The sequence below is a fragment of the Eptatretus burgeri genome, chromosome 3 (genome assembly GCF_056783735.1).
Source record: "Eptatretus burgeri isolate ZD-2024b chromosome 3, Ebu_testis_v1, whole genome shotgun sequence".
Classification (NCBI taxonomy): Eukaryota; Metazoa; Chordata; class Myxini; order Myxiniformes; family Myxinidae; genus Eptatretus; species Eptatretus burgeri.
The window spans coordinates 81,971,139-81,989,154 of record NC_140963.1 but is presented as its reverse complement, the minus strand read 5'-3'; the positions used below and the strand labels follow the sequence as shown (position 1 = coordinate 81,989,154).

At 44.7% G+C, this 18,016-nt stretch overlaps 1 long non-coding RNA gene across 1 annotated transcript in view; it reads left to right on the top strand.

Annotated features, from left to right (window-relative positions):
- Positions 1 to 18,016, top strand: part of LOC147030308 (uncharacterized) — an 82,102-nt gene that overhangs the window by 15,341 nt on the left and 48,745 nt on the right. The window contains exon 2 of the long non-coding RNA XR_015055770.1: positions 3,249 to 3,533. This is a non-coding gene — a long non-coding RNA (uncharacterized LOC147030308). The remainder of the gene's footprint in view (positions 1 to 3,248; positions 3,534 to 18,016) is intronic.

The following is an 18,016-nucleotide window of genomic DNA, read 5'->3' as shown; positions in this document are numbered from 1 at the left end:
GACGACACCGTGTGGTTAATTAGGTAAATTGGTTCGAGACAAAAAGACCCTACGCTACGCAGTGGAGGTATTGGCATCCATGGTCGGTTAAGCGACCCGCCGCGTCACGGAATTATCCGTGAGCAACGGCCTACAATTCCGGGAGTCTGGTGGGAGACGACGTAACTTCCCCCATCTAGCGGTCATTCTCGCCACCAGAGCCCGGCCCCGCAACAATATTCTGGTTCAAGAGGAACAGCATCTTGATCTATTTTCTCCTTAAATTGAGATATATTTGCAGTGGAAGCCAAAGTTGGTTCATATGAAAGCAACATGACTGTCTGAAATTCGGGCAACTTGACAACGACACCTATCTATAAATGATTACATTGGCACAAATGGCTTCATTCACGTGTGTTCACTGTTGTCCGCAATACAAACTTGTATATATCTTGTTACTGACCAAATCAGATGATCCAGTCGTCACCATGAGATGTTTTACCATCCTTCAACTCAGTCAATTTTCATTTAATCATCTCAAGACACTGTGGATGGACCCGGTGACCACAAATAGGCCTCACTTGGATGTCCCAAACATGTTCAATCAGATTTATGTTTAGACATCGTGCAAGCCTGTCCATGCAAGTGATATTGTGGTCTTGAAATGTGGTATTGACAACATGTGCATGGTGTGGATGAGCTTGGTCATCCAAACAATTTGAAATCGTGTCCTTGCTGTTGTGTGAGAAGGACAACACCAGGTGTAATGATCTTGCACCCCTTTGTTTAAGGCCAATATCAATTATTCGGCCAACTTGAATTCTAGCCCAGATCATAAGACTGCCTCCACCAAAGTGATCATGCTGCCGAATGGTACAATTACTTAATTGCTCCCACCTCATCTCTAGACTCCAGCTCATCCATAGTGGAAGTTTCAACAGAATCTAGACTTGTCGGTGAAAAGTACATGGCACCAGCGGTTCACCCTCCAAATGTAATTTTTTGTCATCCATTGCATGTGCTGCTGTAGATGATGCTGTATTTAAGGATTGCAGAGCAGTAGTCTTCTGGACCTCATACCACTGGCATGAAGCTTTCTGGGTTGATATTGTTATGTGGAATGGGGGGGGGGGGTGTCCAGAGATAGAATGTGTTCAGACTTTAGTTTTGTTTGTGTGCTCCAATAGGTTAGATTTATTCCTGTATTTAGGACCTATCAGGGATAAATCATTTGTAAAATGTGTACTGAGGGGGCAATAAGCATCCTTCTTCGAGCAGAACAGGGTAAGGTTGTATTGTGTAAAACCTCCTGTACAGGCGAGACCGGGTGGAGGACTTTCGCGCAAAAGGTCATGGGAAGCATCATGCACTTTAAATGAGATCATCGGTTGTTTAGCTAAGACATGCAGGCCACGGTGTTGTACTGAGCTGCGGAGTCCTTAAAATGGGTGGGGTGGCCAAAAAGGCAGTGCTGTCCACAGGTCGTGAGCAGCCAATTGCAGGACCATCCGTGTGCTGGAAAGGTGGTCCATAAAGTTTATAAAAGCCACGTGTGCACAGTTCGAGATTGGGCTGCTTCCGCCTCGATCATCTCTCTGCTTCATCGCTTCCCAAGTTGAAGCTTGAGTGGAGAAGCAAATACCACCTCCTCATCGCCATCCTCTCATCTCCCACCCCTACTAAACTTGTGCGATGCCAACATGCATGGGTCGTGTCAGACCCTGAGACCAGACTGTGCTTGTTTAAGTCTCCGCCTGCCCCTTTGTTAGTTTGAATCCAGTATTTTTGTGCTTTAGCTGGGTATCGTTTTTCTTGTACATACTGTAAGTGTGTGCTTCCCTTGTTCATTTGTCCTTTGAGTGCCAGGTCTGTCTCTTTATTTATTATCATCTTATCTCTCCCCTCCCCATATACATTTTAATGAACCATTTTAATAATAAGAAACATATTTCCACCTTTTGCTTTCATGCCCTCCCTGACCAACCACCAAATTAGATTTATTTATTGGGTGAGCCTTGGGGGATCATAACTTGTCAATTCTGAACGCAGTGAATTTGGAGACTGTTCAGTCATTTGTGGTGGTCTTAGATCTATGGCACTGAACATCTGCATTCGCTGGACCTCTGATGTGACAACCTTTAATGGTTGATTGTCCAGGACTTTCTGGAGAGATGTTGAAATGTGGTTTCTTTTTCTTCTACTTCTTCTTCTTGCATATGGCAGCTTGGCTTCAGAGAGGTGGCTATCATTTTGTTGGGGTGTGACTGTGCCACTGAGGCTGTGCCCCTACACAATACACTGGTACTCATTTCTTCGACCTCAGAAGGATGACAGGCTGAGTCAACCCCACCTGGTGTCAATTCAGCAGCCAACAGGGCTCAAACTCAGGACCCGAAGATCCCAAGATCCCAAGACGGCAGTTATAACTAATGACCCCAACCACAAAACCAACACCAGGCTTCGGTTTCTTTTGATAAATATGGGGGAAAATATAAAAGGGGTCATTAGTTATAACCCTTGGGCGATCTGGATGAAGTCTCTCCATGAACTATCCAGTTTGACCATACCTTACAGTACACCAGACCGTATAAATGACATCGGCATGAACATTGTTCTGGTAAGCAACGACAGTTTGAGACATTTTCCCCTGAACCCTCCTGATGACGTGATATGAGCAACTCATTTGGTGTTAAATGACAGCTTGCCATTTCTAAACTGATTTGGACCACTTGGGTGGGCAATTTTTTGAGGGTATTGACATTGGTGGTTGTGCACAGACATGTGAGTACGAACACAATGCAGATTGTGTGCGAGATGGGATTTGCAGGTGATTTTCCAGGTTCACTCAATACGAACATAATTGTAGCACATGGGTAAGAAATAACTGAGCTGTGAATGTAACGTCTCCTTCACAGTCTAAAACTTGTCGCTTCATTGTTTGTGGAAGAGCATACCTTTGTCTTCTCACTCCTCCATGAACCTCTGACTTTCTGTAAAGAATTCCACCCACCCCCCACTAATCCTTCTTCATCAATCCCAATTACTATTGGTAAAAAATATCTAGCGTTTGCACATCCCAACTCCAACAACCAGCACGATTATCAACAAATTCCCCAAAACACGTGTTTTATGTCGAATATTACAGTTCTGGGAATGCACACCCTCAAATACAATACATATTGCATTTTGAACACCTGCTTGATGTGATGATGAGGGTCACGTGATGTTTGTAAGTCTGTTCTTCCTAATTGAGTCCGGTTCGCTTACAGGGTGGACCAACGAAAGCTGTGGATGAATAGATGTCTGAATTGAATCGTCATCATAATCACCACCACCATCACTACTGTTACTACGACTACTACTACTACTACTACTACTACTACTACTACTACTACTACTACTACTACGACTACCCTATCTGTGACAACCTACTTACTTGTATACTTACCTACTACCACCAACTACCACTTCCTTTTCCACTATGACTCCGCTGCAAATGATGAAAACTGCCTTCCAGCGGAGAGAATGAAATGGCACCACTCGCGGCACATTTGGTGAGTGGATGCTGCACCATACCTGCAGGGAGTGCTTTAAGGGCGAATGGCTTGAGGAGCTGATGATGATGTACAAATACGATTTCTCTGTTAGCTCAAATGTTTTGTTGTTTTAACGTTTACCTGCTGTCTCATGTCCCTCCGTTATAATGCGTGCCCTGCAGAGCCTTCCGTTAACTCTGCTCTTCCATGATCAATGATGTCCACAAAAACATGTGCAGTATACAAAAATAATAACAATACAACAATAATCAACACATAGCTATGGTTGTGGTTATAGCAAACAGAGGCAACTCCAAATCATTTCTGTCAGTTGCATTCGTTGTCCATTGTCGATATAACCCCTCCGAGCCCTATGGAATACCGGTGTGTGCACTCCTACCTGGAGCGACCTGTCTGTCTGTGTGTTGTACTGTGCCTCTCATTGGGTTGGTTCCAAACTCGTAGGTTACCATCCCCCCTCTCCCCCTTAATCTCTCTCTCTCTCTCTCTCTCTCTCTCTCTCTCTCTCTCTCTCTCTCTCTCTCTCTCTCTCTCTCTCTCTCTCTCTCTCTCTCTCTCTCTCTCTCTCTCGCTCCCTGTTCATTCATTCCCATCCTTGTTGCGTCCACCTGTGGCAGCCACTGCCCGACTGCCAGTTTTGATTTCTGTCCTCTCACTATTCCATGAGTTTCGATTTTGTGTAAAGAATTCCAATCCCAACCCCCCCCCTAACCCCACCAGTCCCAAGCTCCACTAAAACTTCGTTCTTCATTTGCAATTCAGTTTCTACCTCTCTCAGTGTCTGTCTGTCCCACCTGTCCCATCATGCTGAAAGAGGCACGAGATGTAGTGCTCCCCGTGAGCATTCGGTGAGTTGTTGAAATCGTTAAAGCAAAGACAGAAAGCCTTTAGAAAATTGAATTCATGAATGCGCCATGAAATACTGTACAAGTTATTTAATTAATCAATATTTTTTTGAAAAGTTTGTGCAACTGCTTCCCCCTCCCATCCATCAGCTCCTCCCCCCCCCCACCTTGTGAATTTCCTGGATGTAAAAGTACTTCCATTTGTTTCAAGTGAATATCATGACTTTTGGTTCGTCCGGGTCATGATGTAACGTTCATGTTTGCTCTGGTCATGCATGCAGAAAATCAGGAGACTTCCCTCCGTACTCCTCAACCAGAATGTTTGCCTTTTGGTCCGAATACATTATCGAGCTTTGGGTTCGATTCCCGACATGAATATATAAATTGTTCCATTTTGGTGCTTTGCATGCGAGGAGTTGAATCACAAAGGTCCTCGGATGGATGTTAAGCCTGGTGTCCCATCTGCTTGCACAACTGCTGGATGTTAAAGATTCCGCTGTAGGTAGGCATCTTGGAGCAGGCTACCTGGTTTGTTGGTGGCTTATCAGTCTTATTCAGTCTTGCTTTATCTCCTTTTTCTAGTTCTGGCTATGGATGGTCTTTGACTTTCATGAGACTTAAACAAAAAAATCAGAACTCACTCTTTAATATCCATATTCGAAGGTATGTCGTCGTCTTTTCGAATCCATCCCTTTCTTTTCTCGCCTTCAGTCGCACCCTCCCCCGCCCCATTTATTTTCTCTTTTGCTCTAACGAAGGGTAAGGCCAGAAACGAAGGGTCATGTCCGAAGTGTCAGCTTCTCTTTTATTCACGTCGGAGCAATTACCATTTAAAGGTATTTTATTACCCACGTCTGGAGGAGAGGGCGTTGCATTTGGACCCGTTTGTTTGTTACTTGCGGAAATCGAAGATTTGTCAAGTATATGGGTCAGTCGATTCTGTTATTGTCTGTTTGTTTGTCTTTCTGCCAGTTGCCTACAGGTCACAATTCGAAACCGACCGTCATGAAACTTTACCAAGTTGTCGAGGTCATCTCAGCTGAGAAGACCATTGATTTTGAGGTCTGAGTTGAGATCGAATTTCTAAAATCGTTATTTATTTTTTTTTCATCCGATTGACTTGAAATTTGAAGAGGATTTATGTTTCTGTTCACTGACTTCAACGAGCTTAATATTTTTGAGGTCAACATCGACCAAAAGGTCAACATAGGCCCAAGGTCAACAACTACGGTTGTTTTTTTTTCTAAAATCCTCAATTTTCATCCGATTGCCTTGAAATTTGAAGAGGATTTATGTTTCAGTTCAGTGAATTCAACCAGCAATTATTTTTGAGATCAACATCAACCAAAAGGTCAACATAGACCCAAGGTCAACAACTAAGGTGCTATTTCTAAAATTGTCAATTTTCATCCCATTGACTTGAAATTTGAGGAGGATTTATATTTCAGGTCACTGAATTCAACTCGCTAATAATCTTTGAGGTCAACATGGACAGAAATGTCAACATAGGCCAAAGGTCAACAACTCAGGTGGTTTTTCTAAAATCCTTAATTTTCATCCCATTGACTTGAAATTTTAAGAGGATTTGCAAATCAGGTCACTGAATTTAACGAGCCAATTATTTTTGAGGTCAACATAGTCACAAGGTCAACAACAAAGGTGGTATTTCTAAAATCCTCAATTTTCATCCGATTGACTTGAAATTTGAAGAGGATATAAATTTCAGGTCACTGAATTCAATGGGCCAATTATTTTGGAGGTCCACATTGGCCAAAAGGTCAACATAGGCCAAAATTCTAAAATTGTCAATTTTCTTCCAATTCATTTGAAATTTGAAGAGGAGTTGCATGTTTGGTCATTTGGTGCTCCTGCCTCTCACCTTTTTCGGCTTCACGCTGTGGAAACCAAGGCATTTAGGATCATTGCTATCTCCCGCGATGAGGATGAGCCTTTGGACCTCTCACTCTCTCACTGTAGGCAGGTCGGTGGTCTTTCTGTCTTCTACTGTCTCCTCTCCGGTCCCCCCCCCCTCCTCCCCCCCTGCTCTGTCTGTGATATTTCCCTACCATATTTCCACAGGGTGCACAAGGGTCCGCCAACAACCCCCTTCTGGTAGAACTACCAGAATCACAAATCACTGCTCACCTTCACTCTTTCATTCCTCTTTTTTCCCGCCTTTGGAATAAACTCCCACACTGTTCAATCCCATTATTCCCTCCAGTCCTTCAAAACCGTTGTTCGCCACCACCTCTTATCTCCCCCCCCTCCCATCCAAAACCACAATCTTTTCTACCCCGTTAATCCACCCCAAACCCACCTCCTTCAAATTCCCTGCTTTCCTTCCTGAAAGTCCCTGCAATGTCCATCTTGTATTCCCCATGTTCCCTGCCCCATCCCTCTCCCTTCCACAGATCTCCTAATGTCTCTGTTCCCCACTGTTTTGTCCTTCCCACTCCCACCCCTCTTGTCTCATGCCCCCCTTGTTGTGCATTGTGTGTTAGGCCTCAGTCACATTTGCTCTACGGCGAGGATAAGGCGGCCGTACGCCCTCTGAATTGACAAACGTGCGGCGGCTGCAGAGAAACTGAGGTGGCCTCAGGGTGGCCCTACGCCGTTTGGCTATATTTTACAGGCCGTAGGGTCGCCGTGGAATGAACTCGCGGAGTTATAACTTTTTTCATTTCTACGCTCGCCGTAGCAATTAGACAAACCAAGCTATGACGTAGATGTGTTCCACGTCGACCGTACGTAAGGCGTGCGGTGGGCTTGCGTTTTCCGTGCGGCTGCCGTAAGCTCTTCTCAATGAAAAATGAATTTTCCGATTCATTCATCCGATTCATGCCAATTAACTTGGTGTGTGATTTTGAAAGTGATTGGTTGCACCTGAGCTAATTTACAATTGTGATTATTGTGGGGGAGGGGGGGGGTAGACACTTATCCAACTAAGATATTCTAGTGTTGTATTTTCATTGATTTTCTGAAATTTGTAGAAGTTGTTTTTCACTTTGAAGTTGTGGGTTACAATGTGTTAATCAATGTGGTAAAAGTCTGATTTAATGCAATTTCATTCCAGGCTGTAAGACAACAACAGGTGAAAATTTTGAAAGGTTTTGTGGACTTTCTATAGGCACTGTATGAGAGAGAGACAGAGACAGAGACAGAGACAGATATCGCAAGTCGACGTTTTCAGTTTTGCCATGTGTGACCATACACAAACCTTCCTTCCTTTTTGCTTCCACCACCAAGGTGGATGGAGGTTGTTTTCACCTCTGTCTGTTTGTTTGTGAACAAAATATCTGAAAAAGTTGTGGATGGATTTGGACGAAATTTGGTGGAGAGCTTGGGTGTATGTGGCAAGGCTGAAATGATTAGATTTTTGAAGTGATTTTTCACCATTGATAGATGGGGCCAAAAACGATATATAGCAGGATATGTCAAAACGTTGTGTACAGATTCGGCCGAAACTTGGCGGACAGGTTGGTTATGTAACCGAGAAGAATTGATATGATTTTGGTGAAGATCCGAATCTGGCTTGGAGAATGTTTTTAAGTGATTCTTCACCAATGAGCGAGTGATAGGGCTAAAACGATATATATCACAACATCTCAAAAAGTTATGGATCGATTGGGACGAAATTTGGTGGATGAGTTGGTTAGGTGCCAAGAACAAGCCGATTAAGTTTTAATCCAGATCCGGCCTATCAGTGCGATACAAAATGTAAACTAATCAGCCTGGCAGAGTTATGTGCTCCACCAAGTGTCCTTGTGTTTATTATTTTTTGTTTTTTGGCATCACAAACCTTCCTGGGTGTTCCCTGAAACCACAGTCATTGGTTTCATTGAAATCCATTAATCCATTCTCAAGTTATAGCACAATAGACAGACAGACAGACATGGCCCCTTTTTTAATTTTGCAGGAGATACAATGTAAGGGGTCATATGTTTTATGTACACAAATGTTGGAGAGTCCCCACCTCCTTCCCTTCCCCATGTCTGTTCCATATACAGGCTACCCTACCCTTCCCTTCCCCCTTATATCCCCTCCCAAATGTCTTTTTCTTCCCTCCCAACTCCCACCTCCATTACTTCTCCCACTCATCTCCTTATTTTTCTTAAATTAGCCGGACACCGCTTACATAATGCATAGATTGCTCCACACTTTATATTCTTGGAAGAGTATTTGGTTTCTAACAATGATTGCTTTTGAGCTGGGAGGATTCTTGGTCTTGCAGCATTGAAACATCCCAGTTGCCACGACTATTATTTGTCTGGAAATGAACGTAAAAGAGAACCCAGGAGATGTGGAATGTAATATAATCTCAGCAATCAAGTAATCACCTTAAAAATCGCAGAGAGAGAGAGAGAGAGAGAGAGAGAGAGAGAGAGAGAGAGAGAGAGAGAGAGAGACAGAGACAGAGACAGAGACAGAGACAGAGAGAGAGACAGAGAGAGAGAGAGAGACAGAGAGAGAGAGAGAGAGACAGAGAGAGAGAGAGAGACAGAGAGAGAGAGAGACAGAGAGAGAGAGAGAGACAGAGAGAGAGAGAGAGAGAGAGAGAGAGAGAGAGAGAGAGAGAGAGAGAGAGAGAGAGAGAGAGAGAGAGAGAGAGAGAGAGAGAGAGAGAGAGAGAGAGAGAGAGAGACAGAGACAGAGACAGAGACAGAGACAGAGACAGAGACAGAGACAGAGACAGAGACAGAGACAGAGACAGAGACAGAGACAGAGATAGAGACAGAGACAGAGACAGAGACAGAGACAGAGACAGACACACGTGGGATTAAATGGATTGAAATGAAACAGGTTGAGTGGAATCCCATGGAAAGCTTCCGCGAGTCCCTGGAAAGGGAGCGAGGTAAAAGGATCCAAATCCCGCGCGTGGATCCCGGTGGTGCAGCACTCGGGTGGCAAATGGGCTGCGCTCGGCTGTGCCCAAGTTACCGGCACACACCTAATTAAGGCCATTATAAGAACCGTTCGTCATTGGCTTCCCAGGAATGGCTCACGGCACAGTGGCACTTGGATTGGAGGGATAACGGGGAGGGAAGCTTGATGGATGGATTGGTGGGATAACGGAGAGGGAAGCTTGATGGATGGGAAGGATGAATTGTAGACTCTTGCCTGGTAGAACCTGACTGTGATCACAGCATTTTTTTGGTGCATGAGTTGAGAGCTTAATTGGTCTACAGTCTACACGATAGCAAGGAGTCTCCCCATAGGTAGTGGGCCGAGTATAAGCCATTCGTACTCAATAGGAAAGGTGTGTGTGGCATAGACGTGTTTGTCGTGATATGATGAAGTATCTTAATTGCGTGTCAATCACAACTCAACTACTTGAACATTATCTGCAGAAAAATTAGACCTAATAATGTTGGGGACTAAGTAAACCGAAACGGTGTCCCGGCACGTGTGGATATAGAAACGACTCGAGTCATTCGTTAACTAAACGATAGATTCACCTGTTTGCCCAACACGACCCATGATTCCTCACCACATATTTGGTGTAAACAGATACCGGGCATAGTGGCGTGCGCCTGTAATCCGGCTACTCGGAGGCTTGGGTTGGAGGATCGCTTGAAGACGGGCGCTCTGCACTGGGCCGTGCTATGAGAGGGTATAGGGCAGCCCAGAATCATGGCGAAACCCAATCCTTATCCCTGTGTCGTAAGAAGCGACCAGGGTTGCGTCAGGAAGGGCATCCGGCATAAAACCTGTGCCAAATCAGTATGCGGATCATAACGGATGATCCGCTGTGGCGACCGCTAACGGGAGCAGCCGAAAGACGAACAACATTTGGTGTAAACAGATTCATGGGGGTAACGTATACTGCATGCACAGATGACCATGATGACATGTAGAAGGTACTGTAATGCCTAGACCTCCTTCCTTTTTGAGGAGGGGGGACAAAGGAGGGTTGGTTTCCAATTATCCAGAGAAACCCACAGGGGCGCACGCCACGCAGATGTCTCAAAATTACCTTTATTGACGTGTCCACCGTGCGGGATGAACCACTCTGCGCCCGACGCACAGCTTGAAGGGTGTGGGTCTTGTACGCCGGCCAGGTCCATGGTCTTAACAACAATACAAGTCCTCGCACACTTGGAAGATTTCTTTTTCACGTAAATTATTACGATTACAACTAAAAAGCTGATGGTCACATCTGATCTTTCGGTGTTCTCGGTGGTCTTTAATTCGGCCGAAGTCGAGCGGCTTGACTCATGGTGGATACTGACAAACCGACATCACCAATATTGTAATGGAGGAAGAAAACTTTGAGTTTTTAGCCCTGGAAAGAATCAATGGGGAAAGGGGGGTTGCTGAGGCATATCCCTGTGGAGCTTGGAGTATCCTTAGGGTTCAGGTGGCGACAACACGACGACCAAACTATGGGTTTTGGGAAAACGCTCACGCAATTAGCGTCTCCGTTAACACAGCTGTGTCCTCTCAGGGCCGAACTGGCGCCAGTTTGCTCCTTTCTTTATTTGCTCGTCTGTGGCTTTCTTTGCTTAATTTGCTTCTTTCTGTTACTTCGGCAACTTGTACAGCCGGTCCTTCAAAACCAAATGAAAAACGCCACATGTGTATGCAGCAGAAGCATAACAAAGCAATACCATATCTGTGAGTGATGGGAACACTACGAATGTATGATTGGGATGTGATTAAAGGATTGCTTTATGATGTCACTGATGAGTAAGTATACATTATGGGTGTATGTATGTGATGATGGGAATACTATGAATGTATGGTTGGGATGTGATTAAGTTTATGAGGGTCTAGCGAAGGGAACAGCACCATGCTTGACTTTCATCGTAAGGTCACGTACGGGGCTGTTTGCTAATGATGTCACAGTGTTCAGCACCATTCATCACACCTGTGACAATGAGGCAACACTTACCCGCCGGTACCAAGACCTTGACAACGTAAAGGCTCGGTCTGACAAGTAGCAAGGTGTATTCCCGCCTGATAATGGTCAAGTAATGACCATCTCAGATGGGAGGGCTTCTCGCAAGATTTCTTTTGACTTTCAATGGCACTGCAATCCCAGTTTGCCCCTGCCAACACCGAGGGTCATTGACCTTCAGTTCAGCTGGGTAAGCCACATCAACACCGTGGTGTTGCATGAATGGCACAAGCCGGGTGTGCTCCGAGTGGCTCACCTCTGACCCCTCAAGACCACTCCCGAATATATATACACAAGTATGAGGTCAGGAACGTCATGGAATACCCATCGCTCGCTTGAATGGAAGCATTGGAACAACATATTGGAAGCTCAACTCCATCCATGACATGTTTGCTTAATCACTTTGCCACAACTTCTGCCCTTTATTTGCGATCTGTGGATTCCTTGTAGATCATTTTAAGGATGCACTAGCTAGCTATCGTGTGCAGCCTGTGGGTGCTGGTCGCATCATTTCTTTTCCTTGGGCACGGCCCTGCCACTGATGCAGCACACCGGCGTGCCTTCGATTACCAACACACCAGTATTCATTTAGCCAACCTTGGAAGGATGACAGGTTGAGTCAATCCCACCTGGTGTTAATTCAATGGCTGACAGGGACTCAAACTCAAGACCCTAAGATCTTCAGCCAGCCATCTTAACTGTTAACCCAACACCAGGCTTGAAGGATGCACTAAAATGACTCGATGAATAGACTGGGAAATACACCACCTTCAAGGTCCACTCCAAGTCGTACAACATTCTGACTCGCACCCACAGATTGCCGTTCCTTCATCACACAGCTGGATTAAAATCCTGGAACATCCGAAATCAAATCCCGTCAAATGTGAACCATCCACACAGGGACTTAGGCGGTTGAACGATGAGGTCAACCGCCACCTTTTCAGGGCATCTTGGGATTGGCACAAAATGTTGACCATCTTTGCAGTGCTGCCGACGTGCTGCAAGCAACTAAAGAGAGAAAAAGAAATGAGAGGAGAATGGGCAATGGATACCGAATCAGCATCAGTACCTGCCTGTTGTACCTTGTAGCGCTGCCTCTTGGAGCTTGTTTACCACTTATTCCTCCTTTCTTTAACAGCCACAATCATTCCCATGCTCTTGTGAGGTCGGCGTGGAGGAGAGGAAGTTTTTATCCGAAATATCTTTCACGAGCCGGATGGCCAGGCTGTGGATTCCTTGTTCAACTATGTTTTTCGGGCAGAATTTGGAATTCGTCCAGCGTGCCAGCGATAGCTCACTCACTCTTCTTAAAGGATGTCCTGAGGTCTTTAACGTCCACCATGTAATGCCGGCAGACGGGATAGCCGTTGAACGTCTGTCCGAGGGACGGCACACACATTGATGAACCACCCAGAGTGTGAAACACCGAGATGACAGTTTATAGCTGGGTCGGGATTCGAACCCAGGCTACACAGCTTAGAGGAGAATGCGCATACCGTCACATACCTGTAGACCATCCCGCCAGTCAGCTTGCAGGAGAGTGTGCATACCTGAAGATCATCCCGCCAGTCCTGCTTACAACTCATTTAATGGTCACGATTATATTTCCACGTCTTTCACAAACCTGATGGCCAGGCCTGACGTTCAAATGAACGTGATTTGGGACAAAATGGTAAATTCTTGAGGATGCCGTTAATAACTCGCCTGCTCTTTGTGAAATATACTGATGGAGCTTTAACTTCCACCACCGGCAGATGGGTCACCTGGCTTAACGTCCGCTGGAGGTACATCTCATCTTTCTCCTTACCTGCAAAGCGCCAATCTGACGGTTTGCAGTCAGGTCGGGACTCCAACTGCACAGCTCAAATGTGAGTAAACCTCTGGACCACGATCCTCTCCAGACCATCGCATGGAGTTTGCTCGTCCGTTGCTCCATCTTTCGTCGTCGTTCACCCGGTGGATCCTCCTTGTCTGCAAACGTATGAAGCCGGCCATCGTATTTCTGCTTGAGCCACAAATGTCGCACGGACGCTACAATAACGGATTGACATAACTTATTGCGCAGTACTTTCTGTTCTGCTGCGGTCTTTTATTTCTCTTTTTAAATGCCCAAAGATACTGCTTACATCCGCGAAGAGCCAATCAGTGTATTCCACATCGTGATTTAAAAGTTCCCTGAATGATGGAGCCAGGAGTAAATGAAGACAAAGACCGTTGGAATGTTATTTTGGTATACTTTCACTCAACATCAATACCATCGGGCTATTTATCTTTCAATGAATCAATCGCCTGGAAAAGGACATTTTACGACTTCACCGTATAAGATATGCCTTGGCAGCAAATCCAGTTGTGGACTTTATGATGGGAGCGTCCGAAGGCTCCAAAAGGATGGTGGCCGGCCTCACGCATGGAAGCACGTCCACGCGAGTCGGGAATACACACGTAATGTTGAATCACTGCTGTACCACGTTTGATTCCTGCTTTAGCGGGTCAGCAGAATTGTGTACCACATGTCGGTGCCTGACTGCTCCGTCATGCAATTTGTTCATGTGGTTGGGGAAGTATTTTCACTTTCAGCGCAGCCTTGGATTCTGCATGTGTCCTTGTTCGTCCAAGAGGACGACGTTGAAGGACATTGTCTGATGACCACCAGTTACGGAATTTGTGTTTGAATTCCCACGGCCGTTTGTGCACCTCGTTGGGCTGGTAGGATAAGCATAGATGGAGGTATGCACGCTCAGCATTGATGCCTCGCCTTACATGTGAAAAATCAGGGTGTCACTTTATAGCTGGGTTGGCACATTCGAACATAGGGTAGAGTGCTCAGGGTGTGTGTGTGTGTGTGTGTGTGTGTGTGTGTGTGTGTGTGTGTGTGTGTGTGTGTGTGTGTGTGTGTGTGTGTGTGTGTGTGTGTGTGTGTGTGCCATCCATCGCAGGTGGATCTGTCTGCCAGCAATGATCGTTGTTGAATGTTAAACATCCCACTGTATCTTTTGTGAAGAGTAGGCGATCGTTATCTCCCACATACTGACCAAATTACAAATTCCTGCCCAAATAACCTTCAGGCTCATTCAGCCAGTTCTTACAGACTTTGGCCAAAGTTGTTCCCCGGCCGCTGGTAAAATAAGCGGGCCTAATTGTGGCCGTTGGAGTGGTGGTAGATTTCTGCTCCTTACTGTGATGAAGGTTGAACAAATGAAGCTGTCAATACGGGACCTTCCAAATGACGTATGGATGCTAATGAGGCCTTTCACGCATGCATTGTGTGTGCGTTTTCAGCGACTCATTTCCACTATGGGGGGGGGGGGGGGATGGGGACTCTTTTAACCTGCCGTTGCTTGAGCAAAATTTATAAATCAAGTCTTTTTTTTAAAAAACATAATTTTTCTGTATTTTACTGAAAGATTGTCAATTTCAAGATGGTTAACCATAATCATTCCGATGCAAATCGGAATCACGGAAACATAGAAAATTCGAGAAAGATCCGTGGATGATTGGTGTCGAGCTCCGATCATTTCCTGTTAATATAAGTGGATCTCACACACACACACACACACACACACACACACACACACACACACACACACACACACACACACACACACACACACACACACACACACACACACACACACACACACACACACACACACACAAACACGTTTCTGCTTTTAGCAATAGATGCAAAAATCTTGTATCATGTTTCTTGTGGGCCCGGAACCAAGCAAGCAATGTATTTAAAGCACAGCTCTCACAGCTTCCACCCCCCAACATGATTAATATAATGATTTGTAAAGTTGATTTTGAACTCCCCTTGTGATTTGATCCCCCAGCTGTGACCTTCCTACCGGTGTTCAGAAGGACCCAAACCTGGTACCTCTGGCTCCCACGTGAATAATAGCTGACACAAGCTTTGTGTATTTTCATGTCACGAAGATGTCTTTCGTCAAAGAGTTGGTTAGCCGGTGCTCTGTTGGCAATGACGTGCAGCATCGTGTTCCCAATTGCAGATGTCCACGAAATATTATGTCACCAAGCCTGACATGATCACAGGAGCAACTCCTGCATGGTTTAAGTCTATTCACTGGTCGGGATCCCTCAGGAGTTTTTGGTAAAACATGTCAGTCCATGATCCTTCGGGCCTTGCACGGTGCACCAGCCCACATCGCGCTGATTCTGCAGTACGAGCAGCTGCAAGATCTCAGCTTTTTGGGCAAACTGAGAAATAACTTCACCTGGAATTGGATTGCAACTCTCTTATTGTGCAGAGACACAGCCCTTTCTCTCAGGTACTTTTCCAAGTATTTTCGGGTTGTTTTAGAAGCTTTGTGAGCCATCTTAGATAACGAACCTTATCTCATACACACGACCAATACAGAAACATTCCCAAATCAACATTGCTGCTAAGGGGTTACCCTCATGCGAGCCGAGCATTCTGGGGCAGATGACGTCATTTTGAAAGTCCCATATTGTTGATGAAATGATTTGGACGATGAAGATCATCAAATTTACTTACATGGCGGGCCGAATTGTGGGGGAGGGGAGAAACTAGAATGGGCACTCGGTAGAGCGCTTACCTCCACCAGGCTGAACAGTTTACATTTTGTATCCCACTGATGGGCCAGATCTGGATCCCAACTTGAACCAAAATCGAATCGCATTGTTCTTGTCAACTATCCAACTCATCCACCAAGTTTTGTAATAATCCGTCCATAACGTGTGATACATCATGCTATGTATCGTTTTTGGCTCTATCTCTCAGTAGTGAAGAATCACTTTAAAATTCACAATTTCTCGGATCCAGATCTTGGGAAAAATCTAATTAGTTCGTCCTTGTCACATCCAACGTGTCTACCAAGTGTTGTCTGAATCCATCCATAACCTTTTGAGATTATCGTACTCATACATGGGTGAAAATGTAACCTCCATCCATCTTTGGTGGCGGAAGTAAAGACACGAGAGATATGAGGTTACTGGTTAATCTCATGGTGGATTGTTCTGATACTTTATGGCTCTGCTCTTTTAATAGCCCAAACTACAAATGGGGTGAATGAGTGGGACAAGGGGGCCAGAAGTGGGACAAGGGGGCCGGAGGAAGGGGGGGTGGGTAGGAGAGTGGGAAGGTGGCATTGTGCAGGGAATGACAGATATCCTTTACCAGTTATCCTCCACACCTCCTTTTACTTCTCTGTCCAATTTCTTTTGTTTCTCTAAATTTTGCTCAACCATCCATTGTTTGTTTGTTTTTTCCAACCATTTACATAGTACATCTTATGTAGATGGACCAAATATCAAGTTTTCACGGGGTATAACAAAATAATGAAAAATATTGAAGCACACACAATGGAAGGTGAATGGACAAGGAAATGACTTCCCAAACATCTTGCTCTATGACAAATTCACCTGATATGGTGGGTCTCACATTTCCAGAGGCTATTAATTGTCCTTACACAGGTCAGGACATTGCTCAGCTGGACTGTGTTGTGAAACTACTACTACTACTACTACTACTACTACTACTACTACTACTACAACAACCACGACTTTAATTGTCTCAATTACGTATTCCAACCTTCTTGTGGGGTTGGCCGGCAAAAGATTTTGGCCCAAGTCTTTCATGAACAGGCTGACCATGCCTGATGACTGGAGGTCCGACTGTAGGTGATTTGGCCATTAATTTATCATTCGTTCAGGATGGCGGCGATAACTCACCCACTTGCGAAAGGCAAAGTGAGGTCTTTAATGCTCACAAACGACCGTTAGCATGCTACGAGATGCCTAGCTTAACGTCCATGCAAGGCACGGAGTACTTTGTGAAAGCCCCGCCTGTGACGCATCAATCGAACAGCTTGTAGTCAAGTCGGGAATGGAACCCAGACTGCAAAAGGTAAGTGCGCTACCTCTGCCACCATCCTGTGCTGTTAAACTGCCAATATAAATGATTTAACATGACTTTTAATAAATATTTAATTAAACGTCCCAGCTCATCCTCACTGTGCAATTAGAGGCAATTATTTTGATCATCGTTCGACTCAAACTTGTATTTATTTTTCTTTGTTATTGTTTGTGACCTTGTAGACCAACGTCTTAAATCTGGACCTTGGGTACATGGGCACCATCCAATGATCTGAGCACAATGGCATGCATTTGTGATGAGAAAGCTGAAGGAATTAGGATTAGAAACAAATAGAATAATAGATGAATGTAATATCAAATACATGACCATCATTCAACTAATTTAGCTTTGAAGTTTTCTCTCTGCCATCAAATGATGAAATCACTCTCGAGATGAATGGATGCCAAAAGTAGGCCAAAACACACACTCACACAGCTCGCGCTTCATCATCCGTTTCGGTGATTTATGGCGATGTTCAATTCCAGGCAGGCTTGGAAAATGAAGTCGTTATTCCAGAGCAATTAAACTCTTGAAGCTCAAAATAGATTTAAAAACCATTCATAATAATCTCAATTTGTGAACGGATTTCCAATACTCATCGTGTCGAAACAATACAATATCGTGTACCATGCGTTTAAGGCTCAGGCTCCATAACCAAACTGCCACCTGATCCTCATGTATGTATATATATTATATATATATATATATATATATATATATATATATATATATATATATATATATATATATATATATATATATATATATATGAGGTGTGTTCAAAAAGTATCCAACCTTAATTTTTCGTGCGTAAACAAATGAAAGCTAGGGAGGCGTGGTT